The sequence below is a fragment of the Acipenser ruthenus genome, chromosome 58 (assembly GCF_902713425.1).
Source record: "Acipenser ruthenus chromosome 58, fAciRut3.2 maternal haplotype, whole genome shotgun sequence".
Lineage (NCBI taxonomy): Eukaryota > Metazoa > Chordata > Actinopteri > Acipenseriformes > Acipenseridae > Acipenser > Acipenser ruthenus.
Genome location: NC_081246.1, coordinates 4328896 through 4353492, shown reverse-complemented (window position 1 = coordinate 4353492; position 24597 = coordinate 4328896).

The window sequence follows — 24597 nt, the reverse complement described above, 5'->3', positions numbered from 1 at the left end:
GCCCTGACATAGAGCCACAGTAGAGCCAGTTTCATAATAACATTAAAACACATAGATGATATTAGAGAAATGTAGGAAACTGGTGCCCCGTGGCGGCCATTTTGGATCTGGAGCTCCTTAGACATCAATGCATTACCGGCCCACACTTAGAGCCACAATGGAGCCAGTTTCATAGCAACATTAAAACACTCAAATTAGAGAAAGGTAAGAAACTGCTGCCCATTGGTGGCCATATTGGCTCTGGAGCCCCATAGACATCAATGCATTACTGGCCCTGACTTAGAGCCACAATAGAGCCAGTTTCAAAATAACATTAAAACACATAGATGAGATTTGAGAAAGGTAGGAAACTGGTGCCCAGTGGCGGCCATTTTGGCTCTGGAGCTCCATAGACATCAATGCATTACCAGCCCACACTTAGAGCCACAATGGAGCCAGTTTCAAAGCAACATTAAAACACTCAAATTAGAGAAATGTAAGAAACTGCTGCCCATTGGCAGCCATATTGGCTCTGGAGCCCCATAGACATCAATGCATTACTGGCCCTGACTTAGAGCCACAATAGGGCCAGTTTCATAATAACATTAAAACACATAGATGAGATTAGAGAAAGGTAGGAAACTGGTGCCCAGTGGCGGCCATTTTGGCTCTGGAGCTCCATAGACATCAATGCATTACCAGCCCACACTTAGAGCCACAATGGAGCCAGTTTCAAAGCAACATTAAAACACTCAAATTAGAGAAAGGTAAGAAACTGCTGCCCATTGGCGGCCATATTGGCTCTGGAGTCCCATAGACATCAATGCATTACTGGCCCTGACTTAGAGCCACAATAGGGCCAGTTTCATAATAACATTAAAACACTCAAATTAGAGAAAGGTAAGAAACTGCTGCCCATTGGCGGCCATATTGGCTCTGGAGCCCCATAGACATCAATGCATTACTGGCCCTGATTTAGAGCCACAATAGGGCCAGTTTCATAATAAGATTAAAACACATAGATGAGATTAGAGAAAGGTAGGAAACGGGTGCCCAGTGGCGGCCATTTTGGCTCTGGAGCTCCATAGACATCAATGCATTGCCGGCCCACACTTAGAGCCACAATAGAGCCAGTTTCATAATAACATTAAAACACTCAAATTAGAGAAAGGTAAGGAACTGCTGCCCATTGGCGGCCATATTGGCTCTGGAGCCCCATAGACATCAATGCATTACCGGCCCACACTTAGAGCCACAATGGAGCCAGTTTCATAGCAACATTAAAACACTCAAATTAGAGAAAGGTAAGAAACTGCTGCCCATTGGTGGCCAAATTGGCTCTGGAGCTCCATATACAACAATGCATTACTGGCCCTGACTTAGAGCCACAGTAGAGCCAGTTTCATAATAACATTAAAACACATAGATGAGATTAGAGAAAGGTAGGAAACTGGTGCCCATTGGCGGCCATTTCGGCTCTGGATCTCCATAGACATCAATGCATTACCAGCCCACACTTAGAGCCACAATGGAGCCAGTTTCAAAGCAACATTAAAACACTCAAATTAGAGAAAGGTAAGAAACTGCTGCCCAATGGCGGCCATATTGGCTCTGGAGCCCCATAGACATCAATGCATTACTGGCCCTGACTTAGAGCCACAATAGGGTCAGTTTCATAATAACATTAAAACACAGATGAGATTAGAGAAAGGTAGGAAACTGGTGCCCAGTGGCGGCCATTTTGGCTCTGGAGCTCCATAGACATCAATGCATTACCAGCCCACACTTAGAGCCACAATGGAGCCAGTTTCATAGCAACATTAAAACACTCAAATTAGAGAAAGTTAAGGAACTGCTGCCCTTTGGCGGCCATATTGGCTCTGGAGCCCCATAGACATCAATGCATCACTGGCCCTGACATAGAGCCACAGTAGAGCCAGTTTCATAATAACATTAAAACACATAGATGATATTAGAGAAAGGTAGGAAACTGGTGCCCAGTGGCGGCCATTTTGGCTCTGGAGCGCCATAGACATCAATGCATTACCGGCCCACACTTAGAGCCACAATGGAGCCAGTTTCATAGCAACATTAAAACACTCAAATTAGAGAAAGGTAAGAAACTGCTGCCCATTGGTGGCCATATTGGCTCTGGAGCCCCATAGACATCAATGCATTACTGGCCCTGACTTAGAGCCACAATAGGGCCAGTTTCAAAATAACATTAAAACACATAGATGAGATTAGAGAAAGGTAGGAAACTGGTGCCCAGTGGCGGCCATTTTGGCTCTGGAGCTCCATAGACATCAATGCATTACCAGCCCACACTTAGAGCCACAATGGAGCCAGTTTCAAAGCAACATTAAAACACTCAAATTAGAGAAATGTAAGAAACTGCTGCCCATTGGCGGCCATATTGACTCTGGAGCCCCATAGACATCAATGCATTACTGGCCCTGACTTAGAGCCACAATAGGGCCAGTTTCATAATAACATTAAAACACATAGATGAGATTAGAGAAAGGTAGGAAACTGGTGCCCAGTGGCGGCCATTTTGGCTCTGGAGCTCCATAGACATCAATGCATTACCAGCCCACACTTAGAGCCACAATGGAGCCAGTTTCAAAGCAACATTAAAACACTCAAATTAGAGAAAGGTAAGAAACTGCTGCCCATTGGCAGCCATATTGGCTCTGGAGTCCCATAGACATCAATGCATTACTGGCCCTGACTTAGAGCCACAATAGGGCCAGTTTCATAATAACATTAAAACACTCAAATTAGAGAAAGGTAAGAAACTGCTGCCCATTGGTGGCCATATTGGCTCTGGAGCCCCATAGACATCAATGCATTACTGGCCCTGACTTAGAGCCACAATAGGGCCAGTTTCAAAATAACATTAAAACACATAGATGAGATTAGAGAAAGGTAGGAAACTGGTGCCCAGTGGCGGCCATTTTGGCTCTGGAGCTCCATAGACATCAATGCATTACATGCCCACACTTAGAGCCACAATGGAGCCAGTTTCATAGCAACATTAAAACACTCAAATTAGAGAAAGGTAAGGAACTGCTGCCCATTGGCGGCCATATTGGCTCTGGAGCCCCATAGACATCAATGCATTACTGGCCCTGACATAGAGCCAGAGTAGAGCCAGTTTCAAAATAACATTAAAACACATAGATGAGATTAGAGAAAGGTAGGAAACTGGTGCCCAGTGGCGGCCATTCTTGCTCTGGAGCTCCATAGACATCAATGCATTTCCGGCCCACACTTAGAGCCACAATAGAGCCAGTTTCATAATAACATTAAAACACAGATGGGATTAGAGAAAGGTAGGAAACTTTTGCCCATTGGCGGCCATTTTGGCTCTGGAGCTCCATAGACATCAATGCATTACTGGCCCTGACTTAGAGCCACAATATAGCCAGTTTCATAATAACATTAAAACACATAGATGAGATTAGAGAAAGGTAGGAAACTGGTGCCCAGTGGCGGCCATTTTGGCTCTGGAGCTCCATAGACATCAATGCATTACCGGCCCACACTTAGAGCCACAATGGAGCCAGTTTCATAGCAACATTAAAACACTCAAATTAGAGAAAGGTAAGGAACTGCTGCCCATTGGTGGCCATATTGGCTCTGGAGCCCCATAGACATCAATGCATTACTGGCCCTGACATAGAGCCAGAGTAGAGCCAGTTTCAAAATAACTTTAAAACACATAGATGAGATTAGAGAAAGGTAGGAAACTGGTGCCCAGTGGCGGCGATTTTGGCTCTGGAGCTCCATAGACATCAATGCATTACCGGCCCACACTTAGAGCCACAATAGAGCCAGTTTCATAATAACATTAAAACACAGATGGGATTAGAGAAAGGTAGGAAACTGTTGCCCATTGGCGGCCATTTTGGCTCTGGAGCTCCATAGACATCAATGCATTACCAGCCCACACTTAGAGCCACAATGGAGCCAGTTTCAAAGCAACATTAAAACACTCAAATTAGAGAAATTTAAGAAACTGCTGCCCATTGGCGGCCAGATTGGCTCTGGAGCCCCATTGACATCAATGCATTACTGGCCCTGACTTAGAGCCACAATAGGGCCAGTTTCATAATAACGTTAAAACACATAGATGAGAATAGAGAAAGGTAGGAAACTGGTGCCCAGTGGCGGCCATTTTGGCTCTGGAGCTCCATAGACATCAATGCATTACTGGCCCTGACTTAGAGCCACAATAGAGCCAGTTTCATAATAACATTAAAACACATAGATGAGATTAGAGAAAGGTAGGAAACTGGTGCCCAGTGGCGGCCATTTTTGCTCTGGAGCTCCATAGACATCAATGCATTACCGGCCCACACTTAGAGCCACAATAGAGCCAGTTTCATAGCAACATTAAAACACTCAAATTAGAGAAAGGTAAGGAACTGCTGCCCATTGGCGGCCATATTGGCTCTGGAGCCCCATAGACATCAATGCATTACCGGCCCACACTTAGAGCCACAATGGTGCCAGTTTCATAGCAACATTAAAACACTCAAATTAGAGAAAGGTAAGGAACTTCTGCCCATTGGCGGCCATATTGGCTCTGGAGCCCCATAGACATCAATGCATTACTGGCCCACACTTAGAGCCACAATAGAGCCAGTTTCATAATAACATTAAAACACTCAAATTATAGAAAGGTAAGGAACTGCTGCCCATTGGCGGCCATATTGACTCTGGAGGCCCATAGACATCAATGCATTACCGGCCCACACTTAGAGCCACAATGGAGCCAGTTTCATAGCAACATTAAAACACTCAAATTAGAGAAAGGTAAGGAACTACTGCCCATTGGCGGCCATATTGGCTCTGGAGCCCCATAGACATCAATGCATTACTGGCCCTGACATAGAGCCAGAGTAGAGCCAGTTTCATAATAACATTAAAACACTCAAATTAGAGAAAGGTAAGAAACTGCTGCCCATTGGTGGCCATATTGGCTCTGGAGCCCCATAGACATCAATGCATTACTGGCCCTGACTTAGAGCCACAATAGGGCCAGTTTCATAATAACATTAAAACACATAGATGAGATTAGAGAAAGGTAGGAAACTGGTGCCCAGTGGCGGCCATTTTGGCTCTGGAGCTCCATAGACATCAATGCATTACTGGCCCTGACTTAGAGCCACAATAGAGCCAGTTTCATAATAACATTAAAACACATAAATGAGATTAGAGAAAGGTAGGAAACTGGTGCCCAGTGGCGGCCATTTTTGCTCTGGAGCTCCATAGACATCAATGCATTACCGGCCCACACTTAGAGCCACAATAGAGCCAGTTTCATAATAACATTAAAACACTCAAATTAGAGAAAGGTAAGGAACTGCTGCCCATTGGCGGCCAAATTGGCTCTGGAGCCCCATAGACATCAATGCATTACCGGACCACACTTAGAGCCACAATGGAGCCAGTTTCAAAGCAACATTAAAACACTCAAATTAGAGAAAGGTAAGAAACTGCTGCCCATTGGCGGCCATATTGGCTCTGGAGCTCCATAGACATCAATGCATTACCAGCCCACACTTAGAGCCACAATGGAGCCAGTTTCATAATAACATTAAAACACTCAAATTAGAGAAAGGTAAGAAACTGCTGCCCATTGGCGGCCATATTGGCTCTGGAGCCCCATAGACATCAATGCATTACTGGCCCTGATTTAGAGCCACAATAGGGCCAGTTTCATAATAAGATTAAAACACATAGATGAGATTAGAGAAAGGTAGGAAACTGGTGCCCAGTGGCGGCCATTTTGGCTCTGGAGCTCCATAGACATCAATGCATTCCCGGCCCACACTTAGAGCCACAATGGAGCCAGTTTCATAGCAACATTTAAACACTGAAATTAGAGAAATGTAAGAAACTGCTGCCCATTGGCGGCCATATTGGCTCTGGAGCCCCATAGACATCAATGCATTACTGGCCCTGACTTAGAGCCACAATAGGGCCAGTTTCATAATAACATTAAAACACATAGATGAGATTAGAGAAAGGTAGGAAACTGGTGCCCAGTGGCGGCCATTTTGGCTCTGGAGCTCCATAGACATCAATGCATTACCAGCCCACACTTAGAGCCACAATGGAGCCAGTTTCAAAGCAACATTAAAACACTCAAATTAGAGAAATTTAAGAAACTGCTGCCCATTGGCGGCCATATTGGCTCTGGAGCCCCATAGACATCAATGCATTACTGGCCCTGACTTAGAGCCACAATAGGGCCAGTTTCATAATAACATTAAAACACATAGATGAGATTAGAGAAAGGTAGGAAACTGGTGCCCAGTGGCGGCCATTTTGGCTCTGGAGCTCCATAGACATCAATGCATTACTGGCCCTGACTTAGAGCCACAATAGAGCCAGTTTTATAATAACATTAAAACACATAGATGAGATTAGAGAAAGGTAGGAAACTGGTGCCCAGTGGTGGCCATTTTTGCTCTGGAGCTCCATAGACATCAATGCATTACCGGCCCACACTTAGAGCCACAATAGAGCCAGTTTCATAATAACATTAAAACACTCAAATTAGAGAAAGGTAAGGAACTGCTGCCCATTGGCGGCAAAATTGGCTCTGGAGCCCCATAGACATCAATGCATTACCGGCCCACACTTAGAGCCACAATGGAGCCAGTTTCAAAGCAACATTAAAACACTCAAATTAGAGAAAGGTAAGAAACTGCTGCCCATTGGCGGCCATATTGGCTCTGGAGCTCCATAGACATCAATGCATTACCAGCCCACACTTAGAGCCACAATGGAGCCAGTTTCATAGCAACATTAAAACACTCAAATTAGAGAAAGGTAAGGAACTGTTGCCCATTGGTGGCCATATTGGCGCTGGAGCCCCATAGACATCAATGCATTACTGGCCCTGACTTAGAGCCACAATAGAGCCAGTTTCATAATAACATTAAAACACATAGATGAGATTAGAGAAAGGTAGGAAACTGGTGCCCAGTGGCGGCCATTTTTGCTCTGGAGCGCCATAGACATCAATGCATTACCAGCACACACTTAGAGCCACAATAGAGCCAGTTTCATAATAACATTAAAACACTCAAATTAGAGAAAGGTAAGGAACTGCTGCCCATTGGCGGCCATATTGGCTCTGGAGGCCCATAGACATCAATGCATTACCGGCCCACACTTAGAGCCACAATGGAGCCAGTTTCATAGCAACATTAATACACTCAAATTAGAGAAAGGTAAGGAACTGCTGCCCATTGGCGGCCATATTGGCTCTGGAGCCCCATAGACATCAATGCATTACTGGCCCTGACATAGAGCCAGAGTAGAGCCAGTTTCATAATAACATTAAAACACATAGATGAGATTAGAGAAAGGTAGGAAACTGGTGCCCAGTGGCGGCTATTTTGGCTCTGGAGCTCCATAGACATCAATGCATTACCGGCCCACACTTAGAGCCACAATGGAGCCAGTTTCATAGCAACATTATTATTATTATTATTATTTATTTCTTAGCAGACGCCCTTATCCAGGGCGACTTACAATCGCAAGCAAATACAAATACATTCAAGTGTTACAATATAAGTCATACAATAAGAACAAGAAATACAATAATTCTCAAGTGTGACAAATCACAATTCAATAATACACAATTCAATAATTAAAACACTCAAATTAGAGAAAGGTAAGAAACTGCTGCCCATTGGTGGCCATATTGGCTCTGGAGCCCCATAGACATCAATGCATTACTGGCCCTGACTTAGAGCCACAATAGGGCCAGTTTCAAAATAACATTAAAACACATAGATGAGATTAGAGAAAGGTAGGAAACTGGTGCCCAGTGGCGGCCATTTTGGCTCTGGAGCTCCATAGACATCAATGCATTACAAGCCCAGACTTAGCGCCACAATGGAGCCAGTTTCATAGCAACATTAAAACATTCAAATTAGAGAAATGTAAGAAACTGCTGCCCATTGGCGGCCATATTGGCTCTGAAGCCCCATATACATCAATGCATTACTGGCCCTGACTTAGAGCCACAATAGAGCCAGTTTCATAATAACATTAAAACACTCAAATTAGAGAAAGGTAAGGAACTGCTGCCCATTGGCGGCAAAATTGGCTCTGGAGCCCCATAGACATCAATGCATTACCGGCCCACACTTAGAGCCACAATGGAGCCAGTTTCAAAGCAACATTAAAACACTCAAATTAGAGAAAGGTAAGAAACTGCTGCCCATTGGCGGCCATATTGGCTCTGGAGCTCCATAGACATCAATGCATTACCAGCCCACACTTAGAGCCACAATGGAGCCAGTTTCATAGCAACATTAAAACACTCAAATTAGAGAAAGGTAAGGAACTGTTGCCCATTGGTGGCCATATTGGCACTGGAGCCCCATAGACATCAATGCATTACTGGCCCTGACTTAGAGCCACAATAGAGCCAGTTTCATAATAACATTAAAACACATAGATGAGATTAGAGAAAGGTAGGAAACTGGTGCCCAGTGGCGGCCATTCTTGCTCTGGAGCTCCATAGACATCAATGCATTTCCGGCCCACACTTAGAGCCACAATAGAGCCAGTTTCATAATAACATTAAAACACAGATGGGATTAGAGAAAGGTAGGAAACTTTTGCCCATTGGCGGCCATTTTGGCTCTGGAGCTCCATAGACATCAATGCATTACTGGCCCTGACTTAGAGCCACAATATAGCCAGTTTCATAATAACATTAAAACACATAGATGAGATTAGAGAAAGGTAGGAAACTGGTGCCCAGTGGCGGCCATTTTGGCTCTGGAGCTCCATAGACATCAATGCATTACCGGCCCACACTTAGAGCCACAATGGAGCCAGTTTCATAGCAACATTAAAACACTCAAATTAGAGAAAGGTAAGGAACTGCTGCCCATTGGTGGCCATATTGGCTCTGGAGCCCCATAGACATCAATGCATTACTGGCCCTGACATAGAGCCAGAGTAGAGCCAGTTTCAAAATAACATTAAAACACATAGATGAGATTAGAGAAAGGTAGGAAACTGGTGCCCAGTGGCGGCCATTTTGGCTCTGGATCTCCATAGACATCAATGCATTACAAGCCCAGACTTAGAGCCACAATGGAGCCAGTTTCATAGCAACATTAAAACACTCAAATTAGAGAAATGTAAGAAACTGCTGCCCATTGGCGGCCATATTGGCTCTGGAGCCCCATATACATCAATGCATTACTGGCCCTGACTTAGAGCCACAATAGGGCCAGTTTCATAATAACGTTAAAACACATAGATGAGAATAGAGAAAGGTAGGAAACTGGTGCCCAGTGGCGGCCATTTTGGCTCTGGAGCTCCATAGACATCAATGCATTACTGGCCCTGACTTAGAGCCACAATAGAGCCAGTTTCATAATAACATTAAAACACATAGATGAGATTAGAGAAAGGTAGGAAACTGGTGCCCAGTGGCGGCCATTTTTGCTCTGGAGCTCCATAGACATCAATGCATTACCGGCCCACACTTAGAGCCACAATAGAGCCAGTTTCATAGCAACATTAAAACACTCAAATTAGAGAAAGGTAAGGAACTGCTGCCCATTGGCGGCCATATTGGCTCTGGAGCCCCATAGACATCAATGCATTACCGGCCCACACTTAGAGCCACAATGGTGCCAGTTTCATAGCAACATTAAAACACTCAAATTAGAGAAAGGTAAGGAACTTCTGCCCATTGGCGGCCATATTGGCTCTGGAGCCCCATAGACATCAATGCATTACTGGCCCACACTTAGAGCCACAATAGAGCCAGTTTCATAATAACATTAAAACACTCAAATTATAGAAAGGTAAGGAACTGCTGCCCATTGGCGGCCATATTGGCTCTGGAGGCCCATAGACATCAATGCATTACCGGCCCACACTTAGAGCCACAATGGAGCCAGTTTCATAGCAACATTAAAACACTCAAATTAGAGAAAGGTAAGGAACTACTGCCCATTGGCGGCCATATTGGCTCTGGAGCCCCATAGACATCAATGCATTACTGGCCCTGACATAGAGCCAGAGTAGAGCCAGTTTCATAATAACATTAAAACACTCAAATTAGAGAAAGGTAAGAAACTGCTGCCCATTGGTGGCCATATTGGCTCTGGAGCCCCATAGACATCAATGCATTACTGGCCCTGACTTAGAGCCACAATAGGGCCAGTTTCATAATAACATTAAAACACATAGATGAGATTAGAGAAAGGTAGGAAACTGGTGCCCAGTGGCGGCCATTTTTGCTCTGGAGCTCCATAGACATCAATGCATTACCGGCCCACACTTAGAGCCACAATAGAGCCAGTTTCATAATAACATTAAAACACTCAAATTAGAGAAAGGTAAGGAACTGCTGCCCATTGGCGGCCAAATTGGCTCTGGAGCCCCATAGACATCAATGCATTACCGGCCCACACTTAGAGCCACAATGGAGCCAGTTTCAAAGCAACATTAAAACACTTAAATTAGAGAAAGGTAAGAAACTGCTGCCCATTGGCGGCCATATTGGCTCTGGAGCTCCATAGACATCAATGCATTACCAGCCCACACTTAGAGCCACAATGGAGCCAGTTTCATAATAACATTAAAACACTCAAATTAGAGAAAGGTAAGAAACTGCTGCCCATTGGCGGCCACATTGGCTCTGGAGCCCCATAGACATCAATGCATTACTGGCCCTGACTTAGAGCCACAATAGGGCCAGTTTCATAATAACATTAAAACACATAGATGAGATTAGAGAAAGGTAGGAAACTGGTGCCCAGTGGCGGCCATTTTGGCTCTGGAGCTCCATAGACATCAATGCATTACCAGCCCACACTTAGAGCCACAATGGAGCCAGTTTCATAGCAACATTAAAACACTAAAATTAGAGAAAGGTAAGGAACTGCTGCCCATTGGCGGCCATATTGGCGCTGGAGCCCCATAGACATCAATGCATTACTGGCCCTGACTTAGAGCCACAATAGAGCCAGTTTCAAAATAACATTAAAACACATAGATGAGATTAGAGAAAGGTAGGAAACTGGTGCCCAGTGGCGGCCATTTTTGCTCTGGAGCGCCATAGACATCAATGCATTACTGGCCCTGACTTAGAGCCACAATAGAGCCAGTTTCAAAATAACATTAAAACACATAGATGAGATTAGAGAAAGGTAGGAAACTGGTGCCCAGTGGTGGCCATTTTTGCTCTGGAGCTCCATAGACATCAATGCATTACCGGCCCACACTTAGAGCCACAATAGAGCCAGTTTCATAATAACATTAAAACACTCAAATTAGAGAAAGGTAAGGAACTGCTGCCCATTGGCGGCCAAATTGGCTCTGGAGCCCCATAGACATCAATGCATTACCGGCCCACACTTAGAGCCACAATGGAGCCAGTTTCAAAGCAACATTAAAACACTCAAATTAGAGAAAGGTAAGAAACTGCTGCCCATTGGCGGCCATATTGGCTCTGGAGCCCCATATACATCAATGCATTACTGGCCCTGACTTAGAGCCACAATAGAGCCAGTTTCATAATAACATTAAAACACATAGATGAGATTAGAGAAAGGTAGGAAACTGGTGCCCAGTGGCGGCCATTTTTGCTCTGGAGCTCCATAGACATCAATGTATTACCGGCCCACACTTAGAGCCACAATAGAGCCAGTATCATAATAACATTAAAACACAGCTGGGATTAGAGAAAGGTAGGAAACTGTTGCCCATTGGCGGCCATTTTGGCTCTGGAGCTCCATAGACATCAATGCATTACCAGCCCACACTTAGAGCCACAATGGAGCCAGTTTCAAAATAACATTAAAACACATAGATGAGATTAGAGAAAGGTAGGAAACTGGTGCCCAGTGGCGGCCATTTTTGCTCTGGAGCGCCATAGACATCAATGCATTACCAGCCCACACTTAGAGCCACAATAGAGCCAGTTTCATAATAACATTAAAACACTCAAATTAGAGAAAGGTAAGAAACTGCTGCCCATTGGCGGCCATATTGGCTCTGGAGGCCCATAGACATCAATGCATTACCGGCCCACACTTAGAGCCACAATGGAGCCAGTTTCATAGCAACATTAAAACACTCAAATTAGAGAAAGGTAAGGAACTGCTGCCCATTGGCGGCCATATTGGCTCTGGAGCCCCATAGACATCAATGCATTACTGGCCCTGACTTAGAGCCACAATATAGCCAGTTTCATAATAACATTAAAACACATAGATGAGATTAGAGAAAGGTAGGAAACTGGTGCCCAGTGGCGGCCATTCTTGCTCTGGAGCTCCATAGACATCAATGCATTTCCGGCCCACACTTAGAGCCACAATAGAGCCAGTTTCATAATAACATTAAAACACAGATGGGATTAGAGAAAGGTAGGAAACTTTTGCCCATTGGCGGCCATTTTGGCTCTGGAGCTCCATAGACATCAATGCATTACTGCCCCTGACTTAGAGCCACAATATAGCCAGTTTCATAATAACATTAAAACACATAGATGAGATTAGAGAAAGGTAGGAAACTGTTGCCCATTGGCGGCCATTTTGGCTCTGGAGCTCCATAGACATCAATGCATTACCAGCCCACACTTAGAGCCACAATGGAGCCAGTTTCAAAGCAACATTAAAACACTCAAATTAGAGAAATTTAAGAAACTGCTGCCCATTGGCGGCCAGATTGGCTCTGGAGCCCCATTGACATCAATGCATTACTGGCCCTGACTTAGAGCCACAATAGGGCCAGTTTCATAATAACGTTAAAACACATAGATGAGATTAGAGAAAGGTAGGAAACTGGTGCCCAGTGGCGGCCATTTTGGCTCTGGAGCTCCATAGACATCAATGCATTACTGGCCCTGACTTAGAGCCACAATAGAGCCAGTTTCATAATAACATTAAAACACATAGATGAGATTAGAGAAAGGTAGGAAACTGGTGCCCAGTGGCGGCCATTTTTGCTCTGGAGCTCCATAGACATCAATGCATTACCGGCCCACACTTAGAGCCACAATAGAGCCAGTTTCATAGCAACATTAAAATACTCAAATTAGAGAAAGGTAAGGAACTGCTGCCCATTGGCGGCCATATTGGCTCTGGAGCCCCATAGACATCAATGCATTACCGGCCCACACTTAGAGCCACAATGGAGCCAGTTTCATAGCAACATTAAAACACTCAAATTAGAGAAAGGTAAGGAACTTCTGCCCATTGGCGGCCATATTGGCTCTGGAGCCCCATAGACATCAATGCATTACTGGCCCACACTTAGAGCCACAATAGAGCCAGTTTCATAATAACATTAAAACACTCAAATTATAGAAAGGTAAGGAACTGCTGCCCATTGGTGGCCATATTGGCTCTGGAGGCCCATAGACATCAATGCATTACCGGCCCACACTTAGAGCCACAATGGAGCCAGTTTCATAGCAACATTAAAACACTCAAATTAGAGAAAGGTAAGGAACTACTGCCCATTGGCGGCCATATTGGTTCTGGAGCCCCATAGACATCAATGCATTACTGGCCCTGACATAAAGCCAGAGTAGAGCCAGTTTCATAATAACATTAAAACACTCAAATTAGAGAAAGGTAAGAAACTGCTGCCCATTGGTGGCCATATTGGCTCTGGAGCCCCATAGACATCAATGCATTACTGGCCCTGACTTAGAGCCACAATAGGGCCAGTTTCATAATAACATTAAAACACATAGATGAGATTAGAGAAAGGTAGGAAACTGGTGCCCAGTGGCGGCCATTTTTGCTCTGGAGCTCCATAGACATCAATGCATTACCGGCCCACACTTAGAGCCACAATAGAGCCAGTTTCATAATAACATTAAAACACTCAAATTAGAGAAAGGTAAGGAACTGCTGCCCATTGGCGGCCAAATTGGCTCTGGAGCCCCATAGACATCAATGCATTACCGGCCCACACTTAGAGCCACAATGGAGCCAGTTTCAAAGCAACATTAAAACACTCAAATTAGAGAAAGGTAAGAAACTGCTGCCCATTGGCGGCCATATTGGCTCTGGAGCTCCATAGACATCAATGCATTACCAGCCCACACTTAGAGCCACAATGGAGCCAGTTTCATAATAACATTAAAACACTCAAATTAGAGAAAGGTAAGAAACTGCTGCCCATTGGCGGCCATATTGGCTCTGGAGCCCCATAGACATAAATGCATTACTGGCCCTGACTTAGAGCCACAATAGGGCCAGTTTCATAATAACATTAAAACACATAGATGAGATTAGAGAAAGGTAGGAAACTGGTGCCCAGTGGCGGCCATTTTGGCTCTGGAGCTCCATAGACATCAATGCATTACCAGCCCACACTTAGAGCCACAATGGAGCCAGTTTCATAGCAACATTAAAACACTCAAATTAGAGAAAGGTAAGGAACTGCTGCCCATTGGCGGCCATATTGGCGCTGGAGCCCCATAGACATCAATGCATTACTGGCCCTGACTTAGAGCCACAATAGAGCCAGTTTCAAAATAACATTAAAACACATAGATGAGATTAGAGAAAGGTAGGAAACTGGTGCCCAGTGGCGGCCATTTTTGCTCTGGAGCGCCATAGACATCAATGCATTACCAGCCCACACTTAGAGCCACAATAGAGCCAGTTTCATAATAACATTAAAACACTCAAATTAGAGAAAGGTAAGGAACTGCTGCCCATTGGCGGCCATATTGGCTCTGGAGGCCCATAGACATCAATGCATTACCGGCCCACACTTAGAGCCACAATGGAGCCAGTTTCATAAAGAGAAAGGTAAGGAACTGCTGCCCATTGGCGGCCATATTGGCTCTGGAGCCCCATAGACATCAATGCATTACTGGCCCTGACATAGAGCCAGATTAGAGCCAGTTTCATAATAACATTAAAACACATAGATGAGATTAGAGAAAGGTAGGAAACTGGTGCCCAGTGGCGGCCATTTTGGCTCTGGAGCTCCATAGACATCAATGCATTACCGGCCCACACTTAGAGCCACAATATAGCCAGTTTCACAATAACATTAAAACACAGATGAGATTAGAGAAAGGTAGGAAACTGGTGCCCAGTGGCGGCCATTTTGGCTCTGGAGCTCCATAGACATCAATGCATTACCGGCCCACACTTAGAGCCACAATGGAGCCAGTTTCATAGCAACATTAAAACACTCAAATTAGTGAAAGGTAAGGAACTGCTGCCCATTGGCGGCTATATTGGCTCTGGAGCCCCATAGACATCAATGCATTACTGGCCCTGACATAGAGCCAGAGTAGAGCCAGTTTCATAATAACATTAAAACACATAGATGAGATTAGAGAAAGGTAGGAAACTGGTGCCCAGTGGCGGCCATTTTGGCTCTGGAGCTCCATAGACATCAATGCATTACAAGCCCAGACTTAGAGCCACAATGGAGCCAGTTTCATAGCAACATTAAAACACTCAAATTAGAGAAATGTAAGAAACTGCTGCCCATTGGCGGCCATATTGGCTCTGGAGCCCCATAGACATCAATGCATTACTGGCCCACACTTAGAGCCACAATGGAGCCAGTTTCATAGCAACATTAAAACACTCAAATTAGAGAAATGTAAGAAACTGCTGCCCATTGGCGGCCATATTGGCTCTGGAGCCCCATATACATCAATGCATTACTGGCCCTGACTTAGAGCCACAATATAGCTAGTTTCATAATAACATTAAAACACATAGATGAGATTAGAGAAAGGTAGGAAACTGGTGCCCAGTGGAGGCCATTCTTGCTCTGGAGCTCCATAGACATCAATGCATTACCGGCCCACACTTAGAGCCACAATAGAGCCAGTTTCATAATAACATTAAAACACAGATGGGATTAGAGAAAGGTAGGAAACTGTTGCCCATTGGCGGCCATTTTGGCTCTGGAGCTCCATAGACATCAATGCATTACCAGCCCACACTTAGAGCCACAATGGAGCCAGTTTCAAAGCAACATTAAAACACTCAAATTAGAGAAATTTAAGAAACTGCTGCCCATTGGTGGCCAGATTGGCTCTGGAGCCCCATTGACATCAATGCATTACTGGCCCTGATTTAGAGCCACAATAGGGCCAGTTTCATAATAACATTAAAACACATAGATGAGATTAGAGAAAGGTAGGAAACTGGTGCCCAGTGGCGGCCATTTTGGCTCTGGAGCTCCATAGACATCAATGCATTACTGGCCCTGACTTAGAGCCACAATAGAGCCAGTTTCATAATAACATTAAAACACATAGATGAGATTAGAGAAAGGTAGGAAACGGGTGCCCAGTGGCGGCCATTTTGGCTCTGGAGCTCCATAGACATCAATGCATTGCCGGCCCACACTTAGAGCCACAATAGAGCCAGTTTCATAATAACATTAAAACACTCAAATTAGAGAAAGGTAAGGAACTTCTGCCCATTGGCGGCCATATTGGCTCTGGAGCCCCATAGACATCAATGCATTACCGGCCCACACTTAGAGCCACAATGGAGCCAGTTTCATAGCAACATTAAAACACTCAAATTAGAGAAAGGTAAGAAACTGCTGCCCATTGGAGGCCAAATTGGCTCTGGAGCTCCATATACAACAATGCATTACTGGCCCTGACTTAGAGCCACAGTAGAGCCAGTTTCATAATAACATTAAAACACATAGATGAGATTAGAGAAAGGTAGGAAACTGGTGCCCATTGGCGGCCATTTCGGCTCTGGATCTCCATAGACATCAATGCATTACCAGCCCACACTTAGAGCCACAATGGAGCCAGTTTCAAAGCAACATTAAAACACTCAAATTAGAGAAAGGTAAGAAACTGCTGCCCAATGGCGGCCATATTGGCTCTGGAGCCCCATAGACATCAATGCATTACTGGCCCTGACTTAGAGCCACAATAGGGTCAGTTTCATAATAACATTAAAACACATAGATGAGATTAGAGAAAGGTAGGAAACTGGTGCCCAGTGGCGGCCATGTTTGTTCTGGAGCTCCATAGACATCAATGCATTACCGGCCCACAATTAGAGCCACAATGGAGCCAGTTTCATAGCAACATTAAAACACTCAAATTACAGAAAGGTAAGGAACTGCTGCCCATTGGCGGCCATATTGGCTCTGGAGCCCCATACACATCAATGCATTACTGGCCCTGACTTAGAGCCACAGTAGAGCCAGTTTCATAATAACATTAAAACACATAGATGAGATTAGAGAAAGGTAGGAAACTGGTGCCCAGTGGCGGCCATTTTGGCTCTGGAGCTCCATAGACATCAATGCATTACCGGCCCACACTTAGAGCCACAATAGAGCCAGTTTCATAGCAACATTAAAACACTCAAATTAGAGAAATGTAAGGAACTGCTGCCCATTGGCGGCCATATTGGCTCTGGAGCCCCATACACATCAATGCATTACTGGCCCTGACTTAGAGCCACAGTAGAGCCAGTTTCATAATAACATTAAAACACATAGATGAGATTAGAGAAAGGTAGGAAACTGTTGGCCCATTGGCGGCCATTTTGGCTCTGGAGCTCCATAGACATCAATGCATTACCGGCCCACACTTAGAGCCACAATAGAGCCAGTTTCATAGCAACATTAAAACACTCAAATTAGAGAAATGTAAGAAACTGCTGCCCATTGGCGGCCATATTGGCTCTGGAGCCCCATAGACATCAATGCATTACTGGCCCTGACTTAGAGCCACAATAGAGCCAGTTTCATAATAACATTAAAACACATAGATGAGATTAGAGAAAGGTAGGAAACTGGTGCCCAGTGGCGGCCATTTTGGCTCTGGATCTCCATAGACATCAATGCATTACCAGCCCACACTTAGAGCCACAATGGAGCCAGTTTCATTGCAACATTAAAACACTCAAATTAGAGAAAGGTAAGAAACTGCTGCCCATTGGCGGCCATATTGGCTCTGGAGCCCCATAGACATCAATGCATTACTGGCCCTGACTTAGAGCCACAATAGGGTCAGTTTCATAATAACATTAAAACACATAGATGAGATTAGAGAAAGGTAGGAAACTGGTGCCCAGTGGTGGCCATTTTGGCTCTGGAGCTCCATAGACATCAATGCATTACCGGCCCACAATTAGCCACAATGGAGCCAGTTTCATAGCAACATTAAAACACTCAAATTAGAGAAAGGTAAGAAACTGCTGTCCATTGGCGGCCATATTGGCTCTGGAGCCCCATACACATCAATGCATTACTGGCCCTGACTTAGAGCCACAGTAGAGCCAGTTTCATAATAACATTAAAACACATAGATGAGATTAGAGAAAGGTAGGAAACTGGTGCCCAGTGGCGGCCATTTTGGCTCTGGAGCTCCATAGACATCAATGCATTACCGGCCCACACTTAGAGCCACAATAGAGCCAGTTTCATAGCAACATTAAAACACTCAAATTAGAGAAATGTAAGGAACTGCTGCCCATTGGCGGCCATATTGGCTCTGGAGCCCCATAGACATCAATGCATTACTGGCCCTGACTTAGAGCCACAATAGAGCCAGTTTCATAATAACATTAAAACACATAGATGAGATTAGAGAAAGGTAGGAAACTGTTGGCCCATTGGCGGCCATTTTGGCTCTGGAGCTCCATAGACATCAATGCATTACCGGCCCACACTTAGAGCCACAATAGAGCCAGTTTCATAGCAACATTAAAACACTCAAATTAGAGAAATGTAAGAAACTGCTGCCCATTGGCGGCCATATTGGCTCTGGAGCCCCATAGACATCAATGCATTACTGGCCCTGACTTAGAGCCACAATAGAGCCAGTTTCATAATAACATTAAAACACATAGATGAGATTAGAGAAAGGTAGGAAACTGGTGCCCAGTGGCGGCCATTTTGGCTCTGGATCTCCATAGACATCAATGCATTACCGGCCCACACTTAGAGCCACAATGGAGCCAGTTTCATTGCAACATTAAAACACTCAAATTAGAGAAAGGTAAGAAACTGCTGCCCATTGGCGGCCATATTGGCTCTGGAGCCCCATAGACATCAATGCATTACTGGCCCTGACTTAGAGCCACAATAGGGTCAGTTTCATAATAACATTAAAACACATAGATGAGATTAGAGAAAGGTAGGAAACTGGTGCCCAGTGGTGGCCATTTTGGCTCTGGAGCTCCATAGACATCAATGCATTACCGGCCCACAATTAGCCACAATGGAGCCAGTTTCATAGCAACATTAAAACACTCAAATTAGAGAAATGTAAGAAACTGCTGCCCATTGGCGGCCATATTGGCTCTGGAGCCCCATAGACATCAATGCATTACTGGCCCTGACTTAGAGCCACAATAGGGCCAGTTTCATAATAACATTAAAACACATAGATGAGATTAGAGAAATCTAGGAAACTGGTGCCCAGTGGCGGCCATTTTTGCTCTGGAGCTCCATAGACATCAATGCATTACCGGCCCACACTTAGAGCCACAATGGAGCCAGTTTCATAGCAACATTAAAACACTCAAATTAGAGAAAGGTAAGAAACTGCTGCCCATTGGTGGCCAAATTGGCTCTGGAGCTCCATGGACATCAATGCATTACTGGCCCTGACTTAGAGCCACAGTAGAGTCAGTTTCATAATAACATTAAAACACATAGATGAGATTAGAGAAAGGTAGGAAACTGGTGCCCATTGGCGGCCATATTGGCTCCGGAGCCCCATAGACATCAATGCATAACTGGCCCTGACTTAGAGCCACAATAGGGCCAGTTTCATAATAACATTAAAACACATAGATGAGATCAGAGAAAGGTAGGAAACTGGTGCCCAGTGGCGGCCATTTTGGCTCTGGAGCTCCATAGACATCAATGCATTACCGGCCCACAATTAGAGCCACAATGGAGCCAGTTTCATAGCAACATTAAAACACTCAAATTAGAGAAATGTAAGAAACTGCTGCCCATTGGCGGCCATATTGGCTCTGGAGCCCCATAGACATCAATGCATTACTGGCCCTGACTTAGAGCCACAATAGAGCCAGTTTCATAATAACATTAAAACACATAGATGAGATTAGAGAAAGGTAGGAAACTGATGCCCAGTGGCGGCCATTTTGGCTCTGGAGCTCCATAGACATCAATGCATTACCGGCCCATACTTAGTGCCACAATGGAGCCAGTTTCATAATAACATTAAAACAGTCAAATTAGAGAAAGGTAAGGAACTGCTGCCCATTGGCGGCCATATTGGCTCTGGAGCCCCATAGACATCAATGCATTACCGGCCCACACTTAGAGCCACAATGGAGCCAGTTTCATAGCAACATTAAAACACACAAATTACAGAAAGGTAAGGAACTGCTGCCCATTGGCGGCCATATTGGCTCTGGAGCCCCATAGACATCAATGCATTACTGGCCCTGACTTAGAGCCACAATAGAGCCAGTTTCATAATAACATTAAAACACATAGATGAGATTAGAGAAGGGTAGGAAACTGGTGCCCATTGGCGGCCATATTGGCTCTGAAGCCCCATAGACATCAATGCATAACTGGCCCTGACTTAGAGCCACAATAGGGCCAGTTTCATAATAACATTAAAACACATAGATGAGATTAGAGAAAGGTAGGAAACTGTTGCCCATTAGCGGCCATTTTGGCTCTGGAGCTCCATAGACATCAATGCATTACCGGCCCACACTTAGAGCCACAATAGAGCCAGTTTCATAGCAACATTAAAACACAAAAATTAGAGAAAGGTAAGGAACTGCTGCCCATTGGCGGCCATATTGGCTCTGGAGCCCCATAGACATCAATGCATTACTGGCCCTGACTTAGAGCAACAGTAGAGCCAGTCTCATAATAACATTAAAAGACATAGATGAGATTAGAGAAAGGTAGGAAACTGGTGCCCAGTGGTGGCCATTTTGGCTCTGGAGCCCGATAGACATCAATGCATTACCAGCCCACACTTAGAGCCACAATAGAACCAGTTTCATAATAACATTAAAACACATAGATGAGATTAGAGAAAGGTAGGAAAGTGGTGCCCAGTGGCGGCCATTTTGGCTCTGGAGCTCCATAGACATCAATGCATTACCGGCCCACACTTAGAGCCACAATAGAGCCAGTTTCATAATAATATTAAAACACATAGATGAGATTAGAGAAGGGTAGGAAACTGGTGCCCAGTGGCGGCCATTTTGGCTCTAGAGCTCCATAGACATCAATGCATTACCGGCCCACACTTAGAGCCACAATGGAGCCAGTTTCATAGCAACATTAAAACACTCAAATTAGAGAAAGGTAAGAAACTGCTGCCCATTGGTGGCCAAATTGGCTCTGGAGCTCCATAGACATCAATGCATTACTGGCCCTGACTTAGAGCCACAATAGAGCCAGTTTCATAATAACTTTAAAACACATAGATGAGATTAGAGAAATGTAGGAAACTGGTGCCCAGTGGCGGCCATTTTTGCTCTGGAGCTCCATAGACATCAATGCATTACCGGCCCACACTTAGAGCCACAATAGAGCCAGTTTCATAATAACATTAAAACAGTCAAATTTGAGAAAGGTAAGGAACTGCTGCCCATTGGCGGCCATATTGGCTCTGGAGCCCCATAGACATCAACGCATTACCGGCCCACACTTAGAGCCACAATGGAGCCAGTTTCATAGCAACATTAAAACACTCAAATTAGAGAAAGGTAAGAAACTGCTGCCCATTGGTGGCCATATTGGCTCTGTAGCCCCATGGATATCAATGCATTACTGGCCCTGACTTAGAGCCACAGTAGAGCCAGTTTCATAATAACATTAAAACACATAGATGAGATTAAAGAAAGGTAGGAAACTGGTGCCCATTGGCGGCCATATTGGCTCTGGAGCCCCATAGACATCAATGCATAACTGGCCCTGACTTAGAGCCACAATAGGGCCAGTTTCATAATAACATTAAAACACATAGATGAGATTAGAGAAAGGTAGGAAACTGGTGCCCAGTGGCGGCCATTTTGGCTCTGGAGCTCCATAGACATCAATGCATTACAGGCCCACACTTAGAGCCACAATGGAGCCAGTTTCATTGCAACATTAAAACACTCAAATTAGAGAAAGGTAAGAAACTGCTGCCCATTGGCGGCCATATTGGCTCTGGAGCCCCATAGACATCAATGCATTACTGGCCCTGACTTAGAGCCACAGTAGAGCCAGTTTCATAATAACATTAAAACACATAGATGAGATTAGAGAAAGGTAGGAAACTGGTGCCCAGTGGTGGCCATTTTGGCTCTGGAGCTCCATAGACATCAATGCATTACCAGCCCACACTTAGAGCCACAATTGAGCCAGTTTCATAATAACATTAAAACACAGATGTGATTAGAGAAAGGTAGGAAACTGGTGCCCATTGGCGGCAATTTTGGCTCTGGAGCTCCATAGACATCAATGCATTACCAGCCCACACTTAGAGCCACAATGGAGCCAGTTTCAAAGCAACATTAGAACACTCAAATTACAGAAAGGTAAGGAACTGCTGCCCATTGGCGGCCATATTGGCTTTGGAGCCCCATAGACATCACTGCATTACTGGCCCTGACTTAGAGCCACAGTAGAGGCAGTTTCATAATAACATTAAAACACATAGATGAGATTAGAGAAAGGTAGGAAACTGGTGCCCATTGGCGGCCATTTCGGCTCTGGAGCTCCATAGACATCAATGCATTACCAGCCAACACTTAGAGCCACAATGGAACCAGTTTCAAAGCAACATTAAAACACTCAAATTGGAGAAAGGTAAGAAACTGCTGCCCATTGGCGGTCATATTGGCTCTGGAGCTCCATAGACATCAATGCATTACTGGCCCACACTTAGAGCCACAATGGAGCCAGTTTCATAGCAACATTAAAACACTCAAATTAGAGAAAGGTAAGAAACTGCTGCCCATTGGTGGCCAAATTGGCTCTGGGGCTCCATAGACATCAATGCATTACTGGCCCTGACTTAGAGCCACAGTAGAGCCAGTTTCATAATAACATTAAAACACAGATGAGATTAGAGAAAGGTAGGAAACTGGTGCTCATTGGCGGCCATTTTGGCTCTGGAGCTCCACAGACATCAATGCATTACCAGCCCACACTTAGAGCCACAATGGAGCCAGTTTCATTGCAACATTAAAACACTCAAATTAGAGAAAGGTAAGAAACTGCTGCCCATTGGCGGCCATATTGGCTCTGGAGCCCCATAGACATCAATGCATTACTGGCCCTGACTTAGAGCCACAATAGGGTCAGTTTCATAATAACATTAAAACACATAGATGAGATTAGAGAAAGGTAGGAAACTGGTGCCCAGTGGCGGCCATTTTGGCTCTGGAGCTCCATAGACATCAATGCATTACCGGCCCACAATTAGCCACAATGGAGCCAGTTTCATAGCAACATTAAAACACTCAAATTAGAGAAATGTAAGAAACTGCTGCCCATTGGCGGCCATATTGGCTCTGGAGCCCCATAGACATCAATGCATTACTGGCCCTGACTTAGAGCCACAATAGGGCCAGTTTCATAATAACATTAAAACACATAGATGAGATTAGAGAAATGTAGGAAACTGGTGCCCAGTGGCGGCCATTTTTGCTCTGGAGCTCCATAGACATCAATGCATTACCAGCCCACACTTAGAGCCACAATGGAGCCAGTTTCATAGCAACATTAAAACACTCAAATTAGAGAAAGGTAAGAAACTGCTGCCCATTGGTGGCCAAATTGGCTCTGGAGCTCCATGGACATCAATGCATTACTGGCCCTGACTTAGAGCCACAGTAGAGTCAGTTTCATAATAACATTAAAACACATAGATGAGATTAGAGAAAGGTAGGAAACTGGTGCCCATTGGCGGCCATATTGGCTCCGGAGCCCCATAGACATCAATGCATAACTGGCCCTGACTTAGAGCCACAATAGGGCCAGTTTCATAATAACATTAAAACACATAGATGAGATCAGAGAAAGGTAGGAAACTGGTGCCCAGTGGCGGCCATTTTGGCTCTGGAGCTCCATAGACATCAATGCATTACCGGCCCACAATTAGAGCCACAATGGAGCCAGTTTCATAGCAACATTAAAACACTCAAATTAGAGAAATGTAAGAAACTGCTGCCCATTGGCGGCCATATTGGCTCTGGAGCCCCATAGACATCAATGCATTACTGGCCCTGACTTAGAGCCACAATAGAGCCAGTTTCATAATAACATTAAAACACATAGATGAGATTAGAGAAAGGTAGGAAACTGATGCCCAGTGGCGGCCATTTTGGCTCTGGAGCTCCATAGACATCAATGCATTACCGGCCCACACTTAGTGCCACAATGGAGCCAGTTTCATAATAACATTAAAACAGTCAAATTAGAGAAAGGTAAGGAACTGCTGCCCATTGGCGGCCATATTGGCTCTGGAGCCCCATAGACATCAATGCATTACCGGCCCACACTTAGAGCCACAATGGAGCCAGTTTCATAGCAACATTAAAACACACAAATTACAGATAGGTAAGGAACTGCTGCCCATTGGCGGCCATATTGGCT